At 39.9% G+C, this 13,907-nt stretch overlaps 1 protein-coding gene and 1 long non-coding RNA gene across 4 annotated transcripts in view; one reads left to right on the top strand and one right to left on the bottom strand.

Moving 5' to 3' along the window:
- LOC110833088 (uncharacterized) overlaps nt 1–7,071 on the bottom strand; it is a 44,048-nt gene extending 36,977 nt beyond the window's left edge. For all 3 annotated transcript variants that reach the window (XM_087344173.1, XM_087344179.1, XM_087344176.1), the window contains exon 1: nt 6,530–7,071. The gene's annotated coding sequence lies outside the window, so the exon portion shown is untranslated. The remainder of the gene's footprint in view (nt 1–6,529) is intronic.
- Nucleotides 1–13,907, top strand: part of LOC147875216 (uncharacterized) — an 88,952-nt gene that overhangs the window by 38,557 nt on the left and 36,488 nt on the right. The window lies entirely within an intron of this gene.

Genomic DNA, 13,907 nt, shown 5'->3' with positions numbered 1-13,907 from the left:
GTCCTTGATCGTCCCAATCTTAGGTTGTAATTCGTAAAATAGTTGGGACTTTTGGACTTAAATCTTTCCTAAATATTTCAGTCATAACTATATTCAGTCCCTTCACATACTGCACATTTAAAACTGATAGGCCACGAAATTAACAGAATAAAAAAAATCTGATTTCAGTGGAGCCTAAATTAAATCAATAATTTATCCTTTCTTAGTTGAAGCGATTTTCGTATGAAACAAGCTAAGCTTTAATTTTTTTATAGAATGACCTATTGTGATAAGATTACAGTAAGACGATCTTATATTCTTATGTAAAGAGTCTGTTAAAATTTCCCGATATAAATATTAAAATTGAACGGCTTTACAATTGTTCTTAAATTTTTTGAATATCATATTTTGTCAAATAGATGTATTCGTTCTCGAGTTCTTTCATGTGAACAACTGGACTGACGGACAAGGTCATTCTAATGGACGCTCCGCAGGGTTGGGAACGAAACTAAGAAGAAAAGAAAACATATAACGGATAGTAAATAGAAAAGAAAGAAAACGAAGGAAGACAAAATTTATAATGGAACAGGGAAAAAAAATACATGGGAAGTTATTAAGACGCAGAAATTTTAATATATCGTCATTTTTTCTCCTATAGTTTAAAGTAGTAAAATTTAAAAGGCTCTGGTAGTCCTGACGCAGTGAATTTTCATCTAAAATTTAATTGCCTATACCCGGAAACAGCTGGGCTGATAGCACCATGCGTTTGTGTTTTAAATGGAACGGATGAAAGGAGAAGAATTGAATGTGAGGAATGAAACAGGAGAAGTTTGTGGTGGAAGAGAACATCAGATAGCAAAGAGGGATGAAGATGATACAGAGAAGAAGATGGTGAAGAAGATCCTCTTTTGGAAGTAGAAAGTGTTGCAAATTGATTCGACGTGTTTACGTTGCAGTGAGCATGGCATGAGAAGTTTTTGTTAACAGTCACGCGGTTCTTGTCTGCTGCTTAATACAGTTAATGGTCCGTTTTATGAGGACATACGCAGTTTCTTGACACTAATTTTTAAAAATATGTTTAAGTTATTGCTGTGTGTTTTCAACGCGTCATAAAACATGAAAAAATTAGTAAATGTTTTGTTAGAAATAACAGTCGTTTTGTGCACTGTCGAGGATAAAATTAGCAGAATGTCGAACACGTGTGCTATTTGTGCAGACACGTTTTAAAATGCGCCAACTTTCTGCAAACGTGTCTGGTTTCTAACGGCATGATAACGGAAGAAGTCAGTAATGGCACAGACCACATGAAAGATACGAGAGTTCATGTTTTCGAGATTAGTAATATGGCTTTTATTGTGCCGCTTAGTCTGGTAGACGTTTACCGACGTTTCAAAGGGCATGAGCCCTGATGATGGAGGCAGCAAGCACCACGTAAACGTCGGTAAACTTTTAGCAGACTACAAGGTGCAATAACTAAGAAGACAGCCATATTCATATGACAAATAATCTTTTAGTGAAGTGTGAGTCGATGTAAGAGATTTTTGAGATGGGCGTTACGAAAACAGCGGAACTGAAGTAATTAATACTGAAAGTTAGGAAGAGAAAATATGATGTCATCTGAAACAGTACGACGTGTTAATTGTTCATAATAAAAATGAAGCTATTTTCCCGTGAATGATTAGAACAGTTCCGTTTCGTGCTAGTTCCTGAGCGTCATGCAACATGCAACACACGTCTGCACAAGACGCGGTGGCCGAGGTTGGATGTTCGAGCTTTCCGTTAAGAACTACAATGTTACTCGTCACGATATGAAAATAATTCTATTGTTGTGCGATACTTATCGGCAGAAACAATGGGGATACAAGGAAGAAAATTTGCAAATGTACCATTTGTTTAGCATTCCAAAGGTGCGTTACTTTTACGCGTGACGTCTTCTTGCTGATATGTGCGCAGGCGACAGCAGGTGACTTTCGATGGCACGCTCTTAATGTTATTATTGATATTGGTGAGTTTATTGAAGTCAGCGAGTTCTATGCAAACACCTTATAAAACATATCACATGAATATCAACTTCAGGAATTGATCATAACGTCACAACCGTTGCATTTTATGTTGAGAAAAATGGCATTACCAAATTTCATAAGCACCGAATCATTACAGTGTAACTGCTACATCTAATACGGGGTAAGTTTCAAACTTTAAGTTAAACTAATTTTTAAGTTGTAGGTTTTATGCTGTTGTGCTAATTTTACCCTGTTTGCATTCTAGAGCACTTCCTAATTTTGTAGCTTTCATCTGGGGGCTAATGGTCTCATTGCAATATATATATGATTATATGAAAAGGCAATATTACATTACGGTCATGTAATCTACAAGCCTGTGGAGTCGGTACTAAAATCTACGACTCCAACTCCGGCTTCGACACCGACTCCTTTATAAAAGCTCAATATGTATTGATAAGGGTAAACCTACTAAAATGATAAATAGCTCCATAAGAGATTTCATCACCACAACGAGAATCATCAGCCTACGTTGTAGACTTATAACCTATATTTAAATATACGTGTAATGGATATTGAAGAAATCGGTTGATTTGTAGACAGTTTGTATTCTTAAAGTACAGGAGCCAAAGTTACAAAGCATTATTCCCACACCATGTGGCTCAACACGTCGTTGAATCTCCCTAAGCGTGAGGCCGCCGGCGGCTCACATGGTATAGAAATTGTTCATAAGATTTTATATCGAGGTCGGAGTCGGTATATTTTTACCGACTCCACCTAAAATTGCTTCCAACTCCGACTCCACAGCACTGGTCGTGTCTGTGGCATGACCTTGATTTGATCAACGATACGTGAGTATGTTCAACAAGATATATTTGATTCTTCAGAATTAAGTCTGGGGAAAATTCGTTTTCTAATGAAATTTAATGACATTGACAGATACGTGACCACAACATACCTATCCCGTAATAACAATACAAACCTAACCACACAACGCAACGTAAGGGACCAAAACATAACCTAACACATCGCACTCAAACTTAGCCTAACCTAACCCAACCCAACCTAACCTAAACTAACCCAACCTAAACTAAACGAACCTATCCTTTTCAAGTAGCCCCATCTTTTGTAATGTAATTGCCCTGACCTACGAATGAAGTTTATCTATTAGTGGCTTCAAACTAACATGATTATGGTCACTCAGTTTAATAAAGTTAGGTAGATATAAGCCTGAGAAAAATTGTTGTTGAATTGAGCTTTGAAAATGTAAAATGTAAACCTTGGACGTATCTTTTTATGATGTTGAGGTGACGTCGACCTATCCATGACCTCAAACGGACATAAATATGGTCCTCAGATTCTTGCAGATGGGCAGGAAAATGCGTTTAAAAAAATGACTTTCGAAATACCTTGAACATTTTGAAGTCCTTTCTGTGGAAAACCCCTGGACTTATGTTGTCGTGACTATGACATGACGATGACCTATCGTTGACATCAAACTGACATGAGTATTGTCACTTAGGTTCCTATAGATTTTCAGAAATATGCGTTTAAAGAAATTACTTTCGAAATACCTTGAAAATTTTAATGGCCTCTTTTCGGAAAATCTCGGTACTTATATTGTCGTGACTATGACATCACGGTGACCTGTGCTTGACCTCAAACGGATATAAATATGGTCACTGAGATTCCTGCAGATCGGCGGAAAATTGCGTTTGAAAGAAATGATTTTCGAAATACGTTGAAAATTTTAGAGGCCTCTATTCGGAAAACTTCGGTACTTACATTGTCGTGACCATAACATGACGATGACCTGTCCGGTACCTGAAACTGACATGAGTATTGTTACTCAGATTCCTACGGATCGGCAGAATTAGCGTTTGAGAAAATGACCTTCGAATGACCTTGAGAAATTTGGAAGCCTGTATTCGGAAAACCAACCGACTGCTATTGTCGTGACGATGACATGACGGTGACCGGTGCGTGGCCTCAAACGGACATAAATATGGTTAGTCAGATTCCTGGAGATCAGCAGAAAAATGCATTTGAAAAAATTACTTTCGAAATACCTTGAATATTTTAAAGGCCCCTCTTCGGAAAACCACTGGACTTATATTGTCGTGTCCAGGGCTGTGGAGTTGGTACTGAAATCTGCGACTCAGTTTCCGACTCGGTGATCTTAATAAAAGTTCAATATGTATTAATAGGTGTAAAGCTACTGAAATGGTAATGGCACCATAAGAGATTTCATCACCACCATGTCAATCATCAGCCTACTTTTTAGACTTATAACCTTAAGCGTGAGGCCGCCGGCGGCTCACACGTTATAGAAATTGTTCTTAAGATTTTGTATCGAGGTCGGAGTCGGTATATTTTTACCGACTCCGACTGCACAGCCCTGGTCATTTATCTAGATATGGAATACAGCTGCGAATTTCTTGAATAAGGGGTCGCGAACAACCGACAAGTGGCGGTTCTCCACCTCGGGATTTGGACGCCACCCTGAAAACTCCTCTTCGCAAGACGTAGCCATGTTAGTCATGTTAAGAAATGTTATTTAAGGCCTGGAACTTGGTTTCTTTGGAATTTCATACATAATAAATATTTATTAGTAGACTCCTTGTTTTTTAAATGTTTAATTCACATTTTAAGTAATTTTGTATCGTTTGGGAGCCACCGTGCTAAAGCTCTGGGAGCGTATTGAACACGAGGTGTTAAGAAATCTAATATCTAACCTAATTGTACTGACCACAACATCCCGGCCTCAGAAGTGGTTTGTACACTGACCTTTAACCTCCACAGTAGAAACGAACATAACACGTTTCTACGACAAATCAGTCTTCATATCACATGCTGACTTGTAGTTTATCCTTGAGTTAATCCACAGTTTAAAACATATAACTTAATTTTGTGAGAAAGTGAATGGTTTCTTTCAGCTTTCGCGAGCAGGTTTTCAACTGCCACAGACGTACAGTGGCTACACATGAATTTCAGTAATTGGTATAACTGTAAAAAGATTATAAGCAAAAAACGAAATTTTTGTCAACATGAGTTCCTTATTTTTCTTTTTTCGCGATAATAGGTGTTAATGATACATGGTTTGGTTTTGAAAATGCATAGGCTTTATTAAGCGAACATGGCAGGAGTGTTTGATTACAAATTAAGTTATTGTTTCTTGATTTCCTTTATTTTCAGTGTTAGGTCCAAGGATCTTGTTGGCGCTACGGTACGGCAGTGTCTTACTTCTGTGAAGTGTAAATAAATACAAATTTAACAGAAGCTTAATATAGGGTGCATCAAGTTGAAAGTTACGGAAGTACAGTTTTCTGCTGTGTTGTAAATTTTACGTTACGTTTAATTAGAAGCAGTCAATTATTTCAAAGGTCATTAATGGAGACGTAAGTTTACGCACCGACTTACCACGCCGACACGACAGCTTAACGTAACGTGTCCCCTCAAAATGAGGAAACTAGGTAAAAACAATGTGTTAAATTCTGTGTCTTGTAGTATTGAAGAACCTTAGTTTCGATTCGTGACATTTTGGGGAGTGTTTCAGTCTATTTCATGTGTGAACTGGGAGCACGCAAGGGGTGGATTTCCAGTGATGACGATGGGATAGATGAATGGCAGAACAGACCTAAAGCCTAACGTTCTCTCTCGACCACACTCTCTTAGTCTGTCTATTTGATTCATGGATTTAACGATACTTTGTCAACTCTTTAGGTTATAATGCATTCAGTTGGGTTGGAAAAGGTTGTGGAACGAAGAGATTTTGACCTGCTGACGAGCATCTACCTGGAATAGGTGAGAAAGTTCAGAAGAATCAGAATTGCTCGTGTCCGGGACCGATATTCGGGCGTTCTTCTTATTTACAAACACAATTTTTCAGAGTCAGAAATAAGCGTCAAGGCTGGCAATTCGTAAGATTCACGCGAGTGAGAACAGAAAGGGAGTCGATTTCAGAATTTGCGAACCCAGAAACAACGAATTGTTTGGAGTGTACCCGTTTCAGCATTATTCAGCGACTTACATCATTTGTAGCATATTCAATACACAGTCCTTTGAATATCGTGGTCATTTGCATTGCTATAAGTCTTTGTTTCCTTCAGACTCTGCTGATAAATCTCAGAAACATGTTGAAAAGGCTGCCTTCATAATCAACGAAACATGCCATTTTTATGCCGATAATTAACTCTGTACGCCTTACCGCTTCACGGAAGTAGTTAAGCTTGGAAGTGGTCAGGTCATGTTCTGCGCTGGTTTGGCTCGACTTATAACAGCCCAGCAGTGTGTAACGTGATGAGTTGGCTGCATTTTGTGAGATTTTAGGTTCTCACGGCAGCGAATATGAAGAAGGCAGTGGTATTTATGACCGCATTTTGCTTAATAAGGAAATATAGCTTAGAAATATATAATGTAACGACTGTCTAGCAAAAATGTAACCACCAGTAACTTCTTACTGTAGCAAATGGTGTCATTATAAGCTCTATAGTACGAACAGTATTCAAGAATGGCAGTTCTCTTGAATGCGAGATGTGATTATAACTTACCACTATCGTTGGAGAGGTTAGCAGGCAACTATTCAAGTTTATGTTCAGAGTAGAAGTTCTTCATCTGTAGCAATGCATCCTTGAAATTGTTTTCACTTTTTTGTTTATCTAAGTTACAGAAACGAAATTTCACCCACTTTGAAAAAGCACACACTCAAAATATGAATTAGGTTTAATTAGGCACACTTTAAATGAAAATGCACTACTTTAACGTTTTTCTAAATACTTTCTGAAAAATAACTCGATGTAAATCGAGTACAGAACAGTAATATCACGTAATATTTCGTCTTCTTCGCCTCATAAATCTTAGTTACATATTCAACAACTCCGCTCTTCGAAAGAAAATCCAACAATACAGACCACAAGCACAACTGTCAGCAGATCTGTATTGATTTACTATTCACGCCGAATAACTGCAGGACACACGAAACGGAGGCACAGATTTCACTCTTGGCAACTTCTCCTCCTTGGTGCTGGAGAGAGCTGTGTTGGCAAGCTGGCTTCTCCACAACAGCCTTACCACTGACTGGTACATACCTACTCTCTAAGTATGTTCTTTTCCCTCTACATCGCCCCCCCCCCCTCGCGAAGCGAGTTGTCAGCCATACCTCCACCTCCGTCTTTTATATTATTATAAAGCCTTTACGTGGCATTTCCCCTTCCATTTTAATTTGTTCTCCCACCTCCAAGTCCCTCCTCTTGTATTAAGCGTGTTTAATTTAATTTGGTATATTAGCAGTCACCCTGGTCGATTTCAGGGTTCTTGTCTTCTCCTTCATCGTGTTTCCATGTGAACATTTGTAAAATTATGGAATTTCCACTTTTACAGACTTCTGTGCTAACTTGACACTATACTTGGTTTATTACGACTTTACAAGAATTTTGTCAGTCTATTACATTATATGACATTACAATCGCTATGTTTTAAGTTGCGAACTTCATGGAGCAGAGTCCTTAAGAAGTTGCCTACATATATTATTATAAATTCTCATAGATTGATGAAACAATTGAATATACTTTGAATATAATTAAGCTTTGAAGTAAGTGTAAACTAAAGGTTGCCATCATCACATTCCTTCCGAAATATATGTAATTTTTTGTAAGCGATTAGAACGTCGCCATTAATCCAACACGTTTGCCCCTTGGTGTCAGTTCCCATTGGTTCAATGATCCGGTTTTATAATCCGCATCATCAGTTGATTTCTTAAACGACAGCAGGAGCAGAGTGACTGGTTGGTGTCTTTTATTGAACGTCGTGTCTATTGCTACGCTTTGGACGCAGACAGCTGACTACGTACTACGCAGTACCCAAGACTCAAACTAGCTGTTTGCAGTGAAAGTTGGTTTGCTAGTTGGTCGCTTATTTTTCAGTCATATGTATTTATAACTCTTGTATTGTTTTCATACAGTCAAAAGTGACGTTTTAAGAAACCTCACGTAGAGACAGAAGTCGGTTGGTTAAGCGTTGATGAGGATGGAGGAGTTCAGTAAGTGGAACAGTGTTTCTTAACGTTTGGTACTGGCGGTACACTTGGGATATTCATTTTTTTTGTGACACTAGAATTAGAATAGGCAACTATCAATGACCAGAATGTAAAATCAAGTTTATAACAAACAACAGAAATGACGGTGGAGGCAGTATGTTCCTCCGAATCGTTGCAAGGTACTTACGAGCCCACACGGCGTTGCATTGCAGAAGACCAGTGCCGTCATGGTAAATGACTGACGAGCTCTTGACCTCTGTGGAATGAACATGTAATTTAGAAGGAATTATCATTGTATTGAGCATGTCCCTTTGAGAGATTATATACAATTGGGCAGATCATGGACGCTCGCGACGAGCGTAAGCCTCAACACCTGGCTGGCTGAAGCTGGCTAACGATGCATTTTATCTAATCAGTTCTTCTGTGTTCCAGTGTATGGATTACCACTAAACCACAAAAGTTCGACAAGGCTTGTTATTCTTCGGTCTTCGAAGTGTTAGCCGGACTAACATGGTTAACATGAACCCCTGATCAGAATAAAATATATTTCACTCCGAAATGGAATACAGGCGTTTTCGAGGGACGCTTTACTGAGGCAATGAACTTTGAAAAACTAATACCCTCACTCCGTGACCGCTAAGTGTCGGGTCTATGTACCCCTTTAGGAAAACGTACTCTTTACTCTCTTGACAGCTTTTACAGTTACGTTTTTATTTCTCACACAAACTGTATTTGTTTTCGGAGGCATGAGCGAACAGAAAATACAAAACATAACAATGCTATGCTAATTCGCGACCTGCCACCGAAACAACAGTGGGAAGTGGATTGAGTCAGACCGTGACGTAGTGGTCGTGGGTTACAGGCTGAAAAGTTGCTAGTAACTCGCAAAGTTGCGCCACGGGAAACTTTTCAGACACTTCGTAATACTGGCGGCCCCCGCTTTTACAAATAGTTACGTTCATGGAGAGAGTTCATAAAGAGTGTCGCTGTTTTCCATAAGCGTAATGTTATATTTGGTGGTTACGTTCCTGAATGACCGAGAAATTACAAGAAAATTAGGTATCAACAATTTTATTGCCTGAAATAAAACATGCAAGCAACGGAATCAGAGTATTACATATGCCATGGAAATGAAATGTACACCCAAACGGAGCGTAAGGCGAACTAATTCACGTATATACGCTGCAGTTACTGACTGACGGCGACGTTACGTCTTTGTGTTTTCGTCAGCACGTGTTCGGAAGATTTCCGATGAAAGAAATCGCTTTAGGATGACAAGACAAGCATTGAGTATGCGCTTCATTTTATAGGTTCGTATGAGCGAAATCGTAATTTGGGTCTTCGTAAAGCGTTCCTCCGAAACGTCGGTATCTACCTAGAAGTCCACTCTGCGTTACGATCTAGAAGACCATTGCCGTCGTGGTAAATGAGTGTCGAACGCGACTGAACGTAATGAGATCGACCACGAAAATTGGGGATGAGCTGCAGATTTACCGGACAGACGGCCAGAACTCAATGCCAGATAGGCTCTGGGGAAAGTATCTGTAAGGAAACACTAAAGGCCTTCATCTGAAATCTCTCCAGTGACAATCAAAGATACCTCACACTCGCTCTGCCCAGGAAATGCCGACAGTGGGCTTTGGCTTTTGTGTACGTTGCTGTGGGGAAGTAATAGCAAGGCTCCTAGCAGGAAACCCGTAGTAAGAACTAGCAATCCTTGACGAAGGTCGACGGTAGGTCGTATGCAACAGCGCCCACCTGCACTTTCTTGCAGGACCGAACCGGTTTTAGCGTGGTTAATGCGCCTAACTCCCGGTTCGAATCAATATGAATTCTGAGATGGTGGGATACCTTGAAATACGCCATCCTTTCTCTCTCTCCAGTATTTAAAATTCATAATACGTTATTACTAGTGGAGAATGCCCTTTGAAATTCAATGGGAAATCATTCTTCGTATCTTATTCCCTTATTACAACTATTCTTGATTTTCTCTGTTATTTTCGTGACTTCAGCTCCTTTAGAAATAGTCTGTCCCTAAACGTTGCCTAATGGTAGCAGTATTTGTAAAATAGAAAACACTGCCATCTAGATTCGGCGCTACATGCTCTTACGTAAGTGTATAGGATATGCAGGGAGCATTTTTGTTTGACGAGGAATGCCCCTTAAACGTCATACGTCACCAGATAATTTTCAAAATATGTGGTGCGACGTGTGAAAATTTTGCGGAAGAAACCCAAGGACTTGTAATAAAATTAATAAGGATTCATCACATGTGATGAATTGAACGAAACTGTTCATAAAGTAAGGTGTGTGAAGATAAATAAGCCATGTAATTTCTATACTAAACATAAACTGAAACCTTAATATCATAGTCTGTTTTGTCATATCCACCATTTACGACCACATCCTGATCTCATTCGAATATATATAACATCTGGAGATGGAGACGAATCAATAACAAAATCCTGCTACCGAATCTATTCTCTTCAGCTTATCGGCAACATCAATTAGTTTTAAAGTGTAGCTGATTTGAAGTTGGGAACTTGGTCAAGGGTTTGGTTAGTAGGATGCAACCAATCTTATGTCCTCCGAGTTTTCCCTGCCGCTTGTAATTGCGTGTAATCTTTCGCGGCTTGTGGGTTGGCGTCGGTACAATAGCTTCGTTGTGGGAAAGTACAAGGCCGCCCAGAAAATTGTTTATTATGTCCATTGTTTCGTCACTTTGACGTTACACTATTTGTAGCGCATCTGATTGCGTTAAGAGGGTGAACTTAATTTAAACATGTATCATATGTGCTGTAGGTAGGCCGTGTGTGCGTAATTGCAATTAACTGTTTCTCTACTTAATTATAATCTGGCCATCTATCTAACCTGGATATTTTCCCATAACCAGCCAGGTTTATTAAGCGCTAATTTTCCTGAATCCGATATGCAAAGTATCCGATTGAATCTCGTTGGGCTATCGGTTATATTGACTTAGCATTGTCTGTAATTTTCCGAATTTATTTTGATATGCTACTGGAAAAGTAAAGTTTGTCCCACTGCGTCCAGACCGTCTCTGGGGCCCACCCAGCCTCCTCTACAATAGGTACCGGGGTCCTTTCCCGGGGGTAAAGCCGGCCCGGGGCATGATGCTGACCACTCACCCCCATCTAGTGCCGAGGTCAAGGAAGAGAGGAGCTATACCTCCACTTCCCCCAAGCGCCTACATGGCGTATAGCGGGACAAACTTTATTTTACTGGAAAAGTACCTCAAAATAACTGCGACCGCTTCCTGTCACAATTTTTGTAATTCATTCGCTACATAGCCACTGCATTGATTTATTGTCGTTAAATAACCTAGATGTAATTGTAGGCCAAGAGTAAAACCACAAGTGACCAATGGAAACAGACTTTGGGAAGTTAAAGCTTTTTAAGTGCATATAGACATTTATAACGAGTTTAATTTAACGATGAATTTTAATTAAATATGTTATGTAGCATCGAATGGGAGAATGATCATTAACTGTGAGCTGAGAAGAATGAATAAGTAGTGTTTTATTGTATCAGCATTTGTTTGGAGAGACTGAGGAAAACAAGAATATGTCGGAATATTCGTACTGTGAATCGAAGACGGACCTTGGAAATACGAAGCGGGAATGCAAACAACACTACCGCCACGCTTGGTCTCACGTCCTTCAAGCAAGACACCGCGCCTACATTGTAGTCACTTGGTCGTAGCTGATCACGTTTATGGTACAAGGGCGTCAAAACATTGGAAACGCATGATCTACAATCATTTTACAATCCATTTCTTTTAATCTCTGCATGAGCTTGGAGTAATGTCTTAACTGTCCTGGAGACGTGACCCCTATAGTCTGACTGGCAAAAACGCATGTTGGAACACGTAACGAAATTTTGATGCTCCAGATTATTACTGTCATTATACATAAATCTTCTTCTTCTATGGCTCTCCGGTCCGTATTCGGTCCATGGCCTCCTCAATTCTCCTCTTCCATTCGGTCCTTCTGTTAGGTCCGTCTGTCCGAGGCTTTGATTGAGGTTTCGAAACATCTTACTTTTTACGGTGCAAGGTTGTTAGCCTTGCGACCAACCCCCAACCTGGAGGACCCATTATACGTAAATGCGAAGTTGAATACATGCAGGCAGTTTGCTTCACAACTAGAACATGTGCACAAAGTGTGTCCTAAAAGGCAGTTAAAGTGCAAATTTTGGTGTCTTGGATGTAGGTTTATGATTCGTCAGACTTCCGTGGGACTTACGTAACTTCATATTACTTTAAGGAGTGTTGAAAAATTTGTTTCCCTGGGATGTCTTGAGGAATTGGGCTGTGAGTGAAGGTTTAAAGACATGTTTTGTTTCAAGAAAGAACGAAATCTTTCAAAGAGACTGGAAGGTGAAATATATCGTACGTCTACTGTATGAAGAAAAGGATAAAATATCACCCTGAAGATGGAGGCAGTAAATTCTTCCGACTACACAGTGTGACAACCTATAAAACCACATATACATGTAAAGAAACGTGGTATAAGGCTTATATTCATGAGGACTGTGGTATTTACCGACTCTGTCAAAGGACTGGCCTGATTTCAATGAAAGTACGTATTAAGTGCGCCTCAGCCATTTGATTTCCCTTGATCTTCACCCTCTTTCTAACACTAAACGTTTATCAAGCAAGTGGGCCTTCTATATGCAATGTACTATGAACAAAATACAGTTCTTAACAATGTCACTCAATGTAGAGAATCTCCTGTCGTTGGGATCACAATCTGAAACACCTTATCTAATTGTGTAGGCGAGCCAGCTAGCCACGGTGGTCTAGCCTTGTAATCCTGGGGTCTCGGGTTCGATTCCCGGCGGTGCCCGAATTTATAACTTGTGTTGGGCAAGGCCGTGGTCTAGGCAACACGGAGTTTTCCTCCGGGGGCTTCCCCGGTTTCTCCGTGGCATCCCAACAATTACTCCATTCACACACAGAAGAAGGCAATGGCAAACCACTTCTGGATCATCTGCCAAGAACGTATATGAACAGGTCCCAGTCCGAGAAAAGGATGGAAGGATCCTGTTCATATGGACCTGTCGTCAGACAGAACACTAAATAATAATAGTAGGCGAGCCATTGGCCAAATACGGGTGGCCAAATTCTTGTTCGTCACAGATATCAAGGAAAACCTGTATAAAACACGTGACTAAGCACTCAGGGGTGACCAGTCACAAGCAAAACTAGAGCACGAATAGAAGCAGCGGAATTCAAGAACTGGGGAAAGAAAGGAACAAACGAAACACACTTTTGCGAAATTAAGGGCGGAGTAAGCTCAGGAAATGGACGTCGCCACATTGAAAATATTTTCTTGCCTTTCTTGTAAAATCTAAAGTAACCTAACCCCTATTTTTACATTTTGCGTGATCTTCCGCTGTATGAGAACTGGCATTGAGAGTATATGTGAACAGATTTCTCCAGGCAAAGTGGACAACCCTAATGAACATATAGTTACGGTAATCTTGTCGTCCTTGGTTTCTTAAGACGAAAAAAAAAAAACTTCTCTCGCTCTGCTATGAAGCATTCGAAACAGAATTATCATGCAAGTGCAAATAAACACCAGTGTTTCAAAACCCCAAGGCACACAAAATCTTGAATAATCTTTACTGTTTTGCTGACTCTTTAGCCAAGAAATTCCCTTTGTGAAGCAAATAGTCAGGCAACCAAGAAATTCCGCGCCGTAATTGAAGTCGAAGGTTTATTGCCGTGTTCTCCAGAATTCAATCCAAAGCCAGATGGATCCTGTCTATAATCTCTGTTTTATAGGATCCGTTTTAATAGAATCCTCACATCTTCCCGTAGGCGTATCTACTGGGCTACTTCTTTCAGGTTGTCCGCAGGTTCCTTTGGCAGA

The sequence above is a fragment of the Zootermopsis nevadensis genome, unplaced genomic scaffold (assembly GCF_977971745.1).
Source record: "Zootermopsis nevadensis isolate Lab colony 2312 unplaced genomic scaffold, Znev_1.0 Znev_ptg000001l, whole genome shotgun sequence".
Taxonomy (NCBI): Eukaryota; Metazoa; Arthropoda; class Insecta; order Blattodea; family Termopsidae; genus Zootermopsis; species Zootermopsis nevadensis.
Note: the sequence above shows the minus strand (reverse complement) of the source record. Positions and strands in the feature narration are given on the sequence as shown.